Below are 16,039 nucleotides of genomic sequence, written 5' to 3'. Positions count from 1 at the left end.
AAACAGACCCTTATAAGGGCACTCTCCTGTCCATGTGACTGTTTGCCTATCTGCCCATCCGTTCTAAACCTTTTCTCTCAGGAACAGGTAAACGTATCAAACTGAAAAATTTATGACAAACGTGAAGGACTACAATACCTTGGCAATTTAAAAAAAGTGAACCTCCAAAATCAATGCAGTCAAAAGAAACGGCCAATTTATGTCATATATTTTGATACTTGTGGCTCATACATCAAAACCTCCAGCATACTTCCCGTCGACCTAGAATCATGAAGTTTGCCAAGAACCAAGGTTTCACACTATGACTAAAGGAAAATATCCTAAAATTGTTAATATCTAATTATATCGTACAATTTTTTTTGTCATTCGTTATCACACTGTCATTTCATGACTTGGGAGTTACAGGTGTTTCCTCATAGTTCTCGTTTTAATTTTCCACACAGCTAAAAGTTCTGAGGTGTTGCATTTTTCTGTTTCCAGAATGACTGATTCCACAGTCTCCAAGTGTTCTAATAAGTACTGTAATTATCTGAGCAGAATGGGAGGTATATTCATCATGTTAGTACAACATTGATTGGCTAATGTGCAGTGGCATGTCTTACAGTAATTGCAATGGTGTATATGTTAGGAACGGTAGAGTCTGTGGGATATTTAGAATCCCATGATATGAATCTTGAAAAGCCCTCACACATCACAGGCTGAAAAGAAAGCTCATTGTTTATCTGCTTCTCCCAGCCAGCACGCATTTCCATTTGATTGGTGGTATATCTTGGAAAGATTGTTTTGCCTGTGCTCTGTAAATTATGGTTCATTTGCAAATCAAATCTTGCAGAGAAAGGCCACGTCACTTAACAGTTATTGTAGATACTGTTTGGAGACCTGTAAGCTATTTTGAAAGTCATTGCCATGAAACTTCTGATGGAGTGAAATGTGGAAAGGATGAAATGTATTGGAATGTGGTATTCACAGAACACTCCTTTGGCTGATCCCATCTGCATATTCAAGCTGCCTGAAAGCGACATGCGTGTTACCACTGCTAACATGTTAGTTGCATTTCTCTCACTTTGGCGACATTCGTTATAAAGGAAAACTGTCCATTGACTACCAAATACACTGCAAAGGTCTAAACAACTTTGTACACTAGTTGTCAGATCACCACAACAACACAGGATAGTCTGATAGGCCCTAAGCATAAGGATGAACACACAGACTGACCATAGATGACCATATGCGGAGGGAAGGGGGGCTCACAGCCCATCCCTAGGTCTCAGGGAACAAAAAAATAAAGCATAGTCAGGGTTTTTTTCTTTCAAGATAATGGTTTAAAAGGTTGAGACCTGGAACTTTTTTTATGGCAACTTACAAAATATTAAAATGCCCCATATACTCGGGTCTTGCCACTGCCCCCCCCCCCCCCCCGCCCCGTTTCTATAAGCTATAAGATCGCACTTGGTAAAACAAGGGAGACTTTGTAGAGTCTCTTTCCCTGACAGTAACAGAGTGGGTTTCAATGTTGTTATCTTGCTACTACTTGATAAAGTTCCATACACATTACGTCATTCAAGTCCTCTTCGAAGGCTACTTCCAATGGCACAGAAAAAAATTATGTATTTCCATAAAAAAGTATGTGTCACCATTCAGCAGCTATAAACTTTAAACATTACTCGTGTATGTGTCAAAAAATTTGCTCCACTGTCTACTACATTATAGCTAAAACTGCACCTACTCATTCTAGATATAAAGTTACTGCCAGATTAAAACTGTGTGCTGGGTCTTCACTCGATCCCAAAAGTTGTGTGTGTGTGGGTGTGGGTCGTGAAACTTGCCTAGACAGCTCAGTTGGTGAGGCACTGCCTGTGAAAGCCACAGTTCTGGGTTTGAGTCCAGGTCTAGCAGACAGTTTTAATCTGCCAGGAAGATTCATTACAGGCTACTCTCTACTAAAGAGTGAAATATTCATTCTGGAAGCAATGTTCTATTGGGTGGCTAAGCCATTTTTTCTGCATCCTTTCCTCCAGCGTATGTGTGAGATCTTCTGTCTAGTTCGGAAAGTAATAGAGTGGTACCAGCAGGACAATTGGAGTTGTGACTGAGGGCGGGGAAGAGACAGAGACAGAGTGATAGTGCATCATGTGTCAGGCTTGGATAGCTCAGTCGGTAAGGGCATTGCCCATGTGAAGCAAGAATCCTGGTTTGAGTCTCTGTCCTGCAAGAGCTTTACTGTCAGGAAGTTTCTAAACACTGCACACTCAACTCCAGAATACAAGACTCATCCTGCATTGTACTGCATATAATAGAGTGTCCCTTCTCAGCTGTCTGGTTTACATTTCAATGTAAGGATGCACTAGAGCCCAAACTAAAAAACCACCCAGAGACTAATTTATTTGGTACCCGGTTCTTCGTTAACTTTAACACTATTAAACTTCAAGACTTTGATAGCCAACGATGATCAGTAGTTCATCAATGTGTCATAATTTGACTATTGTAAACACAATTGATTAAACATTGTGGCTTGGTGCAGTAAATACACACAAATTTCATTGTAACCCAAAAATGGAAAATCTATGCTGCCAATCTAGCAAATGATTATTTCACACAATCTATACACAGATTGGAACCTACTCATCAAATCAATAACACTGCCATACTGATGACATAAATTCATTTAAAATCATGAAATTCCTCTCTCAACTTTTTCTGTTCCAACACCATACAGATTTGATTCATTGATAAATAATTATTTGGTTCCATTTGATTATATTATCCACTTGTAATATAGGACAAGTCAGTTCAATCCAATGTCTCCATGGAGGAAAAGGAGGGGGGGGATAGAGAGATAGCGGTACGAGAACTACTATCATACCGTAAGGTGGTTTTCTGAAACATGACATACATATTCCAAACACAGTATTAATAGTATACACATTCTAGACTTATATTTAGGTCTCTGTCTACTGTGTGGCCACTGGCAGCCACAGCAGGGGCCTAAACCATAGTAGGCTATGCCGGCTGGCCTGGTGCTGAAACAACTGTCCCACACTTGCAGCAGTCAATGTATTAAAAGTTATTCAGTGGTCAAAGTGCACATCCCTGTCATGTATCACACTGAACGGACCCACGTTCAGGCCTGCACCCAGTCCCTGTAGTCACATACTGATAGTTGTTCCAAAATATACACGATTTTGTCCATTGCACTGTATGTCCTTATATGTGGTATGTTTCATGTTATCCTATTAGAGGTGTGCGGGGGACTTGTTATAACTTTAGACAAATTCTGAAACATAGCAGCTGTCAAGTCTCTTTAGTCTAAGATATCTACAACAAATTCTGTTAAACCAGAGACACTTGTTTCTGTAATTTTCCATTTTGGAAATCATTTTCTACCAGAATCAGAGTACTGTCTATCTCTAGGAATTTAATCAATCTATTTGCATAAGCAGCTCTAATATTGTTGAGAAACCAGGTATTAGACATTCTAGTCTATTTGTATCTGTGTCATTTTTGTAACATTGTACACACTTCAAAAATGTTTTGCATCACCCTGGTTCCCACAACTCCTGAAGATATACATTGACTGTGGATATTGTATCACAGACACAGTCCCTTTGACTGTTCAGAAATGTCACTAAACCCGTCCAAAGATATAAACAACCATTAATGAGCAGTGCCTCTTAGACGGAGGGGGTCTGACAGCCTATCAGTTCCAGTCATTCCACCAGGAAGGTGGTACACGGCTTGTGTTATCTGTAGTTCATCCATGCCTGGGCAGGCAATACCGCGGTTTGATCATGTCTGCATTGTTACTCTGTGCCAGAAAGGGCTCTCAACAAGGGAAGTGTCCAGGCATCTTGGAGTGAATGAAAGCGATGTTGTTTGGACATGAAGGAGATACAGAGGGAGAGGAACTGTCGATGACATGGCTCACTCAGGCCTCTCAAGGGCTACTACTGCAGTGGATGACCACTTGGAGGAACCCTGACAGCAATGCCACCATGTTTAAAAATGCTTTCTGTGCAGCCACAGGACATCTTGTTATGACTCAAACTGTGCTCGATAGGCTGCATGATGTGCAACTTCACTCCCGACGTCGGTGGCAAGGTCCATCTTTGCAACCACGACACCATGCAGTACAGTACAGATGGGCCCAACAACATGCCAAATGGACCGCTCAGGATTGGCATCACGTTCTCTTCACTGACGAGTGTCACATTTACCTTCAACCAGACAATTGTCGGAGACACATTTAGAGACAACGCAGTTGGGCTGAATGCCTTAGACGCACTGTCCAGCAAGTGCAGCAAGGTAGAGGTTCCCTGATGTTTTGGGATGGCATTACGTGGGGCCGACACCCACCGGTGGTGGTCATAGAAGGCATTGTAAAGGCTGTACGATACGTGAATGCCATCCTCCAGCTGATAGTGCAACCATATCAGCAGAATATTGGCAAGACATTCGTCTTCATGGAAGACAATTCACGCCCCTATTGTGCACATCTTGTGAATGACTTCCTTCAGGATAATGACATCGCCCGACTAGAATGGCCAGCATGTTCTCAAGATATGAACTCTATTGAACATGCCTGGGATGGACTGAAAAGGGCTGTTTATGGATGATGTGACCCACCAAGCACTCTGAGGGATCTACGCCGAATCGCCATTGAGGAGTGGGACAATCTGGACCAACAGTGCCTTGATGAACTTGTGGATAGTATGCCACAATGAATACAGGCATGCATCAATGCAAGAGGGCATGCTACTGGGTATTAGAGGTACCGGTGTGTACAGCAACCTGAACCACCACCTCAGAAGGTCTCGCTGTAGGGTGGTACAACATGCAATGTGTGGTTTTCATGAGCAATAAAAAGGGCAGAAATGATGTTTATGTTGATCTCTGTTCTAATTTTCTGTACAGGTTCTGAAACACTCAGAACCGAGGTGATGCAAAACTTTTTTTGGTGTGCGTGTATTTCAACTAATCCTTATTTTCCTTTTTTCTTATTTTTAATACTACTCCACTCTGAATGAACAGCTTGTTACATCCAACTGTCCTTCAGTTATTTCCTCATTCACTTCCTTTATTGGCTGATTTAATATTTCAACATCTTCTGCAGACTTCTGGAGCTTTAGTCTCTGAACGGTTTTTCATTTCATTTCTTATCAATGGTCCCAGGAACATTGAAAGGAATAGTTCCTCATGTGTTACAAAATGCTTCAGTCCATTCTGATTTCTTTCACACTTCAATTGTTGTACATCATCTACGAAATTATTGCTGAGTTTATTTGAAATTTTTACTCCATCTGGAACTAAGGCACACTGAATAAAATAAGAATACTGATTTTTATAGCTAAAGATAGATCTATTAAAAGTGGTGCTGTTATGAAAATATGTGCAAATCTCAAACAAGTCTACAAAACTGAAAATAAATTAACCAAGTGTGTAGCAAATTATAGCTACATTTTGAAATCTAAAAATAGTTGTAAGGTGGCATGTCATTAAAAGTGAAATAAACCTACACAAAATAGACAACACCATTCCCATAGATTCTAATTCATTAAATGAATACTTTTTACACCACACAAGCTGTCACCACCCAAGCTGCAACAACAACTCAGTTGCTGAGACACCTCTAACACAAACAAAAATTATAGCTATCTTCCTGTGGTCTAAAATTACTCTTTACAATATTAGCAAAGCATTTAACAAGCTTGGAGATTCTATTATGGAAAAAGTAACTTTGTCACAAAGAACACAGCAAATGAAATGAAAATGTCATTCCTTTATCTAGCCAACAGAATCCTGGCAGATGGTATTTTTACTGAAGCTCTTAAAATCACTGTTCCCCTCCCATTGTTTAAAAAAGGAGAAAGATGCTCCCTTAAAATTATAGAACAAACTCAGTTGTTCCAATTGTATCAGAAATAATGTAAAGCTGTTTATATAAACAAATATATGACTATTTTGAAAACAACAGGTTACTGAATGCAAATCTGTCAGCAGTAAAACCAATACGAAATATGTTAGATATTATACACTGAAGCACCAAAGAAACTGGTATAGGCATGCGTATTCAAATACACAGATATGTAAACAGGCAGAATATGGCACTGCTGTCGGCAATGCCTATATGAGACAAGAAGTGTCTGGCACGGTTGTCAGATCAGTTACTGCTGCTTCAATGGCAGATTACCAAGATTTAAGTGAGCTTGAACGTAGTGTTATAATTGGTGCAGGAGTGATGGGACAAAGCATCTCTGAGGTAGTGATGAAGTGGGATTTTCCCATACAACCATTGACATCACTGCAACTGGAAAAAGATCCTGTGAGAAACGGACAAACAATGACAGAAGAGAATTGTTCATCATGACAGAAGTGCAACTCTTCCGCAAATTGCTGCAGTTTTCAATGCTGGACCATCTACAAGTGTAAGTGTGTGAACCATTCAATGAAATATAATCGACATGAGCATTTTGCCTCACCTGGGCCTGTCAGCACTGACATTGGACTGTTGATGACTGGAAACAAGTTGCCTGGTTGGATGAGCCTCATTCTAAACTGCATTGAGGAGACGGATGTGTACGGGTACGGAGACAACCTTATAAATCCATGGACCCTGCATGTCAGCAGGGGACTGCTCAAGCTGGTGGAGACTCTTTAACGGTGTGGGGCATGTGCAGTTGGAGTGATATGGGATCCCTGATATGTCTAGATATGACTCTGACAGGTGACACGTACATAAGTATCCTGTCTGATCACTTGCATCCATTCATGTCCATTGTGCATGATAATGGACTTACCAATTAAAACGGATTGCCTTTCAGTACTCTCAAAACGAGAAAATTCAATTAGATAATAAAATTAAATCTATATGGTCAATAGTTAAAAGAACACCAGGAAATCATATTGATAAATAGTAGTAGTAGTTTATTCATCCAGCGACAATGTACATTGTATGGATTTCATCAAAGAACATAGTATAACAAAAGTAAGAGAAGGGTGTACCATTTCCTACATAACACAATGGTTTATTGAACCCATCACAATATTTTTGGGCAATACAACTTTGATTACTGTAATAAAATAAAAGTATGAGAAGGATATTTTACATGAAATACATTACACGTAAATAATTGATTTAACACTTTTGTTCGGGGCCTTATACATGTTCAGAAAAATTAACATTGAAGCTGTGGGAAGCATTTGATTTATGGTACTACTAACATACAGTAAATAAATGTAGTTACTTGCTACAAGGTTGTTGCAGATATTCATTTATACCGTAATACCAGCTGGTCATTAAGTATTTAAATATTGCTTCCTTGAATGTAGGCAATGTTTTTATTTCTTTTGGCTGAGTTGGAAGTTTGTTGTACAAAATAGTACACTGATTGTTGGTTTGTTTTTGAGTTAAACCCTTGTTTACTTTTTTTATGTGGATGTCATTGCACATTCTTGTATCACACGAATGAAGATCTGAGTTGGTTTTATAATTATCAATGTGCATTTTTATATTAACAACTTTTTTTTATATAGAGGCATGGTAGTGGTAGAATATTTAGGTGTTGAAATAACTGTTTGGAAGGTGTTAGCCTTGTACTGTTTGAAATTATCATAACAGCTTGCTTTTGTAAGGTGAAGATGGTTTTCATGTTTGCCTTATTAAGCCCCCATATGTGATAGCAGAATGGAAGTAAGCAATGTAGACAATTCTGCTACACTCTCTACTACACACAGTACTAATTATGCATAATGCAAAGCAAGCAGAACTTAACTTGTTAGTGAGGCAGACAATGTGGGCTTCCCAGTCTAAATTTTCATCAATTTGCACACCAAAGAATTTTGTGACAGCTATCCTTTCAATTTCTTTATTTTGAATTTTGAGATTCACATTATGATGAGACTGTTTTCTGTAATGTATGTAATTAGTTTTTGAAATATTTAAGGTTAGCCTGTTCAGTTCAAACCAGTTTTGTATGTATTCCAAAACTCTGGTTGCAGATGTTGGCAATACCCTATTTATGTCTGTTACAACATATTTGTGTCATCAGCAAACGAAGTTATGTGCTTACCACTGATTGAGATCTTGATATATATATATATATATAAAATAGAAAGAAACATTTCAAATGGGAAAAATATATTAAAAACAAAGATTCCATGACTTACCAAACAGGAAAGCGCTGATAGATAGACACAATAAAAAAAACACACAAAATTTCAAGCTTTCGCAACCAACGGTTGCTTCGTCAGGAAGGAGGGAAGGAGAGGGAAAGACGAAAGGATGTGGGTTTTAAGCGAGAGGGTAAGGAGTCATTCCAATCCCGGGAGCGGAAGGACTTACCTTAGGGGGGAAAAAGGACAGGTATACACTTGTACACACCTCAAACCACACACACACACACACACACACACACACTTGCACACACACACATATCCATCCACACATATACAGACACAAGCAGACATATTTAAAGGCAAAGAGTTTGGGCAGAGATGTCAGTCGAGGCGGAAGTGCAGAGGCAAAGATGTTGTTGAATGACAGGTGAGGTATGAGTGGCGGCAACTTGAAATTAGCGGAGGTTGAGGCCTGGTGGATAACGGGCAGAGAGGATATATTGAAGGGCAAGTTCCCATCTCCGGAGTTCTGATAGGTTGGTGTAAGTGGGAGGTATCCAGATAACCCGGACGGTGTAACACTGTGCCAAGATGTGCTGGCCGTGCACCAAGGCATGTTTAGCCACAGGGTGATCCTCATTACCAACAAACACTGTCTGCCTGTGTCCATTCATGCAAATGGACAGTTTGTTGCTAGTCATTCCCACATAGAAAGCGTCACAGTGTAGGCAGGTCAGTTGGTAAATCACGTGGGTGCTTTAACACGTGGCTCTGCCTTTGATCGTTACACCTTCCGGGTTACAGGACTGGAGTAGGTGGTGGTGGGAGGGTGCATGGGACAGGTTTTACACCAGGGGCAGTTACAAGGGTAGGAGCCAGAGGGTAGGAAAGGTGGTTTGGGGATTTCATAGGGATGAACCAAGAGGTTACGAAGGTTAGGTGGATGGCGGAAAGACACTCTTGGTGGAGTGGGGAGGATTTCATGAAGGATGGATCTCATTTCGAGGCAGGATTTGAGGAAGTCGTATCCCTGCTGGAGAGCCACATTCTGAGTCTGATCCAGTCCTGGGAAGTATCCTGTCACAAGTGGGGCACTTTTGGGGTGGTTCTGTGAGAGGTTCTGGGTTTGAGGGGATGAGGAAGTGGCTCTGGTTATTTGCTTCTGTACCAAGTCGGGAGGGTAGTTGCGGGATGCGAAAGCTGTTTTCAGGTTGCTGGTGTAATGGTTCAGGGATTCAGGACTGGAGCAGATTCGTTTGCCATGAAGGCCTAGGCTGTAGGGAAGGGGCCGTTTGATATGTAATGGGTGGCAGCTGTCATAATAGAGGTACTGTTGCTTGTTGGTGGATTTGATGTGGGCGGATGTGTGAAGCTGGCCATTGGACAGATGGAGGTCAAAGTCAAGGAAAGTGGCATGGGATTTGGAGTAGGACCAGGTGAATCTGATGGAACCAAAGGAGTTAAGGTTGGAGAGGAAATTCTGGAGTTCTTCTTCACTGTGAGTCCAGCTCATGAAGATGACATCAATAAATCTGTACCAAACTTTGGGTTGGCAGGCTTGTCTGTTACCCCCGGAAACCATCCTCGTAACCATTGATGCCATTTCCCTATACACAAATATCCCGCACGTCCAGGGCCTCGCTGCTATGGAGCACTTCCTTTGACGCTGATCACCTTCCACTCTACCTAAAACCTCTTTCCTCATTACCTTAGCCAGCTTCATCCTGACTCACAACTTCTTCCCTTTTGAAGTCCAGACATTGGACATTACTAGCAAAATTTTTCGCAGATTGACTGGAGTGTTTATGAAACAGTCATTTATGTAATTTGTGAGAGTACCATTTCTGAGTAACACACCATGATCATCTTTTAATACAATGTCATCTTGCTTTTTATCACTTTTGTTTGTTTCCTTTACTATATTCCATATTGCTTTCGACTTGTTTGCTGTCCCTATGTTTACTTTGTCATTGTACATTGACTTGGCTGTTTTAATAAGAACCAGAACTGGCAGTCACGTTATAGGTCATCTTAAACATCTCAGCTTACAGCTTTTTCACTACAGATATCAGATTTTGGAGATGAAAATGTAAAAAAAGGTCAGCTTACTTTTCCTATTTTCATTCATTAATGCCACATGGCATCATGTTCTGGGGTAACTCTTCTCTGAGGAAGGCACAATATCTCGATGACCAGATGAGTCACCACTGTCAGGTGTGTTGGTGAACTGACCTCCTGGGGTGCACAGTTGACTTCTGTCTCCTCCCCCTGTCGTTTGTGCTCGAGGGCACGTGTCAGTGGCTGATGATTGCATTGGCATGGATGTTGTTGATACACTGTCTACCCTGGCTGACAGCCCACAGTGTGTGATGACAGTCTTCTCAATTAGACACAGTGCACATTCCCAAGCCTTGCAGAGACTATAGTCGCGGTCCAGGTCCCAATAGATAAGATTGTCCATGGTGTGTATTCTGATGGCCTGATGGCCTCTCTAATAACAGTGTTACAGTATTTTGACATTTGTGCTAAAATACTGCTTCACTTGTATTCCATTGCATGCAAGTAAGAGAAACAGCACTTTGTGACTACCGACTTGTTGCAACACAACACAGGCCACTGGTGTTCTTGATAGCAGTCTCTGCTGTGTGCACTGTTTGTCCGATGTGTGTTTCCACAGTGGTATAGAATCTGGTATACCCCTGCCTTCTGAAAACCGAGGTGATCTACAATGTTCCCCAGTAATGGCCATATTTCACTGGGTGGGCAGAAGACAATTCTTACTCACTGCTTCTACAGTACGTGATCAGTTTCTCCTGGAAGTGCACGACAACAGCTAACTCTTTATCTGTTGCTTTTTCAACCACAGCATTTATATTGGACACCAGCGTTCTCTTGGGAAAAACTGGACACACACTAATGAAGCACTGAGTAAAAACGACTTCTCGCTGGATAATATGACCTTTTTGTGGTCCACATGTTATCATGTGGGGAGACATAATACTAAATGGGGGTACTGACTTCCAAATTTTTGAACATGGTACAGTCACGAGTCAATGTTATTGAAATGCATGACTACATTGATCAGCACAGGTGGAAAAGCTCTCGTATGAGAGGATATTGAGCAAATGGACTGGCCTGCCCATTCTCCTGACTTAAATCCCATCAAGCATGTGTGGGATGCATTTTGGGGAGATACTGCAGCAGATCCACATTGATCAATGACCATCCTGCAACTGTCAAGCACAATGGTGGGAAAGTGGAACATCCTACCACCAGAAGTCCTTACCAACCCTTGTGGCCAGGATGGGAGCATGTTGCAAAGCATGCACTGCAGTCTATTGTGATCACACACATTATTAAGAAAGATGACTTCCTTTCTAATGCCCAGAGGACCATTACAAATTGAGGTGATTTCAGTGTTATCATCATCTTAAAAAAAGGGTCGTTCTATTTGTCACATTGCATATTTCTGTTGGTCAACTTCTGTACTATATTGTAGTACATCTTTCAATGTACTGCCCAAGTTTCATTGAGCTATGTTAGTTGCTGGTGACACATCATGAGGCGGTTACTTTGGTCCTCAAGATTTGCACCCACTTGTATTATTATGGCACCAGTGTATGATCTTATAGTTTTAGTTAGATGGTTTGGACACTGACAGCCCAATGATGAAAGTCCTGAATCTTGAAATGCGTTATTGTGTTACATGAACATTGTGAAGTGTGTTGAATGGTACCACTCCGCAACTAGCTCTTTCCATTTTTATATGGCTATGTCATTTTGAAAATTATGTTTACCAATAGTTGCTTGAATGTTTCCAGTGTTGATGAGCTGGCAGTTGTGACCCATGGAAACGGCCAGCTTGCAGTTTGGACCCAATGCTCTGTGGGTTTGTTTATTTGAGAATGGGCAAAAGGAAAAGTATGTTGGCAGAAACTCAAAACCTTGGATGAAATGGAAACAGCATCCATTCATTCATCCATGGATCATATTCTGTAATCTCACCATGAAGGAGGACCTTCAGGTACATGGAGTGGGTCAGATTAGACGCAAAGAAGTGAAGATTACATGTGAACAGGTGGAAGTAGCCAAGCCACTGGTGGCTAATCTGCTCAAACTGATAGTTACGGTAGTTACAACTGTGTTACTTTATAAGTGTATGTTATGACTGAAACAGCACTCTGAAAAACTCCACTGCTCCTCCCCTAACAGTATTCAGCTGTTCTTTTCATCAAATACTTTAAACAAAGCATTTATATAATTTTACAAAACTGCTACCAGCTGTCCAAATACAGGCAAAGTTAAGATGAACCTAATACATATACTACAATTACGGGAGTTTCTAATGAGATATTCTTTTACTTTGTGTTTAAATACACTTTAAGATGAAAATAAACAACGTCCCATGAAGGAATTACCCAAATGGGACGGAAATCGGTACATGTGATGTACAAGTACAGACAATTATGATTACATTTCCAGAAAAATTGGATGATTTACTCAAGAGGAAGAGCTTCACAAATTGAGCAAGACATTAACCTGTTGGTCTACCATCCAAGGCCCTTATTCAAGTAGTTATTCGGCTTGGCACTGATTGATAGTGTTGTTGGACATCCCCCTTAAGGGTATCATCCCAAATTCTGTACAATTCATGTGTTAAATAAGCAAAATCCTGAGCTAGTTGGGAGGACTTGGTTTCATAAACATGAAGGCAAGCAATAGCAACTCTCTCCGTGTCTGAGCAGGCATTATCTTCGCAAAATCTAAGCCCCAGATGGTTTGCCGTGAAGGGCAGCAAAACAGGGTGTAGAATATTGTCAACATACCGCAGTGCTCTGAGGATGCTGCAGATGACAACCAGTATGGCGAGTGACAATCAGGCTGATATTCCACCTCTGTCTACGTAGTATCATTGCCACAGATACTACTACAACGCCGCACCAACACAAGGTTGGCAGCCTGTCGTCTGCCAAGCACAGCGCACTGTAGCGGGCTGTACAGCTTGACGGAACTGGAGTCTGCCTCGTTCACTTCTTAGCTAGATTTCAACCTAGTCAGACGCACTTTCATAATTGGCCCTCAGCCAGTTCTGTAATGTTTGCACTGATTCTCTGAGGAGGGCCCATCAGGCTTAGTCCCTGAGAATATGTTGTATTAGTTATAGCTGTAGCTGCAGTCATACAAACTACTGAAGATAAGTAATTTCATTGTACTATGTGTTTCTTGAATACTAATCCTTCTCTCTTTCAGTGTGCCGTACCACATATTATTGCAACCAGGACTCCTTCAGCTCCTATCAACTCGGCCTCCTGCTTATTTGCATTTAGTAACGAGCTGAAACACCCACCCCTTTTGTGCCTCTAAACAGTGAGACACAATAGTCTAGGCCATCTCTGGACATGTCTTCAGCCTGGAATCTCACAGACTGAAGTGGAATTGTCTTCAGTGACGACTCCCACTTCGAACTGAGCCCCGATGACTGGTAAATATGTGTCTGGAGACGCCCAGGACAGCATGGGATACCAATCTGACAAACCTGCAAGACAATTAGGAGTGATAGTTTAGGGTGTCACTTCTCTCCAAAGCTGGACCACTTTGGCTGTCATCCACAGCTCTCTTACAGCATAGAGATACATCAACAATATTCTATGAGAGGTTTTGTTGCCCATCATGGCAAGCCATCTTGGGCTTACATTTCACCAAGGTAATGCCTGCCCAGACACAGCAAGAGTTTCTACTGCTTGTCTTCATGCCTGTCAAACCTTACCAAGGCCAACAAGGTTGGTGGATCTCTCCCCAATTGAGAATGTTTAGAGTGTAATGGCAGAGCCCACCAACCAGGTTGGAATTCTGATGATCTAACATGCTGATTGGACAGAATTTGGCACAGTATCCCGCAGGAGGACATCCACCAACTCTGTCAATGAATGCCAAGCTGAATAACTACTTTTATAAGGACCAGATGTGGACCAATACATTATTGATTTGCTCAATTTTTGAAGTTCTTCCTCCTGAATAAATCATCCAGTCTTTCTGAAAGGTCTTCATTTGTTTGTCTGTACATGTATATCACATGTATGTACTGATTTCAGTTCCATTTGGATAATACCTTCATAGTGTGTCATTTTATTTGCTGTATAGTCTATTTGTATGGTTTTCAGTTTCCAGCCAGAAGCACATTGAAAATCTGTTATAGAGTTTTGTACCAAATCTACATGGAAATTACTTCTGTTTCATTGCCCCACATTGTATTTAGCATAAAAATGGGTGCACAATGCTGCAACAAAAATGTTTGGTAACTTATCCAGGGATATAAAATATCTAACAATGGAAAATCCAGTACAGAATGATGACAATATTATGAAAATGATAGATTGCTACTCACAATATAGGGGAGATGTTGAGTTGGGAACAGGCACAACAAAAGGATGTTACACAAGTAAGCTTTCAGTCAAGAAGCCTTCTTACACACACACACACACACACACACACACACACACACACACACACAGCTTCTCCACATGCCACAGCCTCCACAGTCTATCACCCATCTGGCTGCTCGGGAACTCACCCATCTGGGTGCCCAGGAACTTCACATGTCACCCTCACACAGTGTATGCCCACTGATTTCTCCATCTGGTACCAGCAATAAACACTACGTTCACAAAGGCAGTGGCAACTGCATCAGTTATGAAAATGTATAGTCAACTAGGGCTTATGCTGAAATTTAGCTAATGTCAAACAAAACCTGAAGATGGCTAATATCCAATGTAGTTTCTTAACTAATAACAAAATCACAGTAGTTTTAAGAGGCTGCTAGTTCAGTTGCTGAAGATGTTAATATGCAGTAGAAATCAAACAATGGAAAATCTGGTAATTTATGAAAAGGATAGATTGCTAGTCACTCTACAGAGGAGACACTGAGTTGCTGACACGCAAAATGAAAAGACTGCTATCCATTTTAGCTGTTGGCCAAAAGGCATTCTTCTAAAGAATAAAACACACACACACACACACACACACACACACACACACACACACACACACGACCTTTGTCTCTGGCCGCTGAGACCAGACTGCAAGTGATAGGAGAAGCAATCTGTGGGTGGTGGGGGTAAGGAGGCAGCCTCCTCCTCCCCCCCTCCCTCAGGTGCACTTGCTGTACACAGTCCGGCTTCAATGGCCAGGGGATGCACATTCGTGTACTAGTTCGTGTGCGTGTGTGTGTGTGTGTGTGTGTGTGTGTGTGTGTGTGTGTTTTTGGGTGGCTGTTTTATACTTCATACTTTAGAAGAAGATCTGTTGGCCAACAGCTAAAATGAATAGGAGTCTTTTTGTTCTGCATGTCTGTGAGTCATTGCCTTCTCTACATTATGAGTAGCAATCTATCCTTTTCATAATATTGTCATTAACATATAGGAGAGTGTCTTTGTTGAGTGACTGCATTACTGTTGAGTTAGTGAATGATTCAAGATGACTTGGACAAAATTTATATTTGGTGTGATGAATAGCAACTTGCCTCATATGTGGAAAAATATAAGTTAATATGGATGGGTAGGAGAAACATTCTTCTATTGTTCAAATACAGTATTAATTCTGTGTTGCTCAATTCAGTCACACTGATTAAATATCTATGTGTAATATTGTGTAGCATTATGAAATGGAAGACTCACATGAGGTAAATTGTAAGGAAGATGGATGGTAGAGATCTGGGAAAGTGTAGCACGCCTATAGAGCAGACTTCTTAGGGAACCCTTGTGAAATCCATTCTTGAGTACTGTTCAATGGCTTGGGATCCCCTACAGGTCAGATTAATAGAAAACATCAAAGTAGTTCAAAGAAACACTGATAGATTTGTTACCAGTCAACTTTATCAGTATGAGAATGTAACGGAAATGAGTGAGCTTCGATGGGAATCCTTGAAGAA

The sequence above is a fragment of the Schistocerca americana genome, chromosome 1 (assembly GCF_021461395.2).
Source record: "Schistocerca americana isolate TAMUIC-IGC-003095 chromosome 1, iqSchAmer2.1, whole genome shotgun sequence".
NCBI lineage: Eukaryota > Metazoa > Arthropoda > Insecta > Orthoptera > Acrididae > Schistocerca > Schistocerca americana.
Note: the sequence above shows the minus strand (reverse complement) of the source record.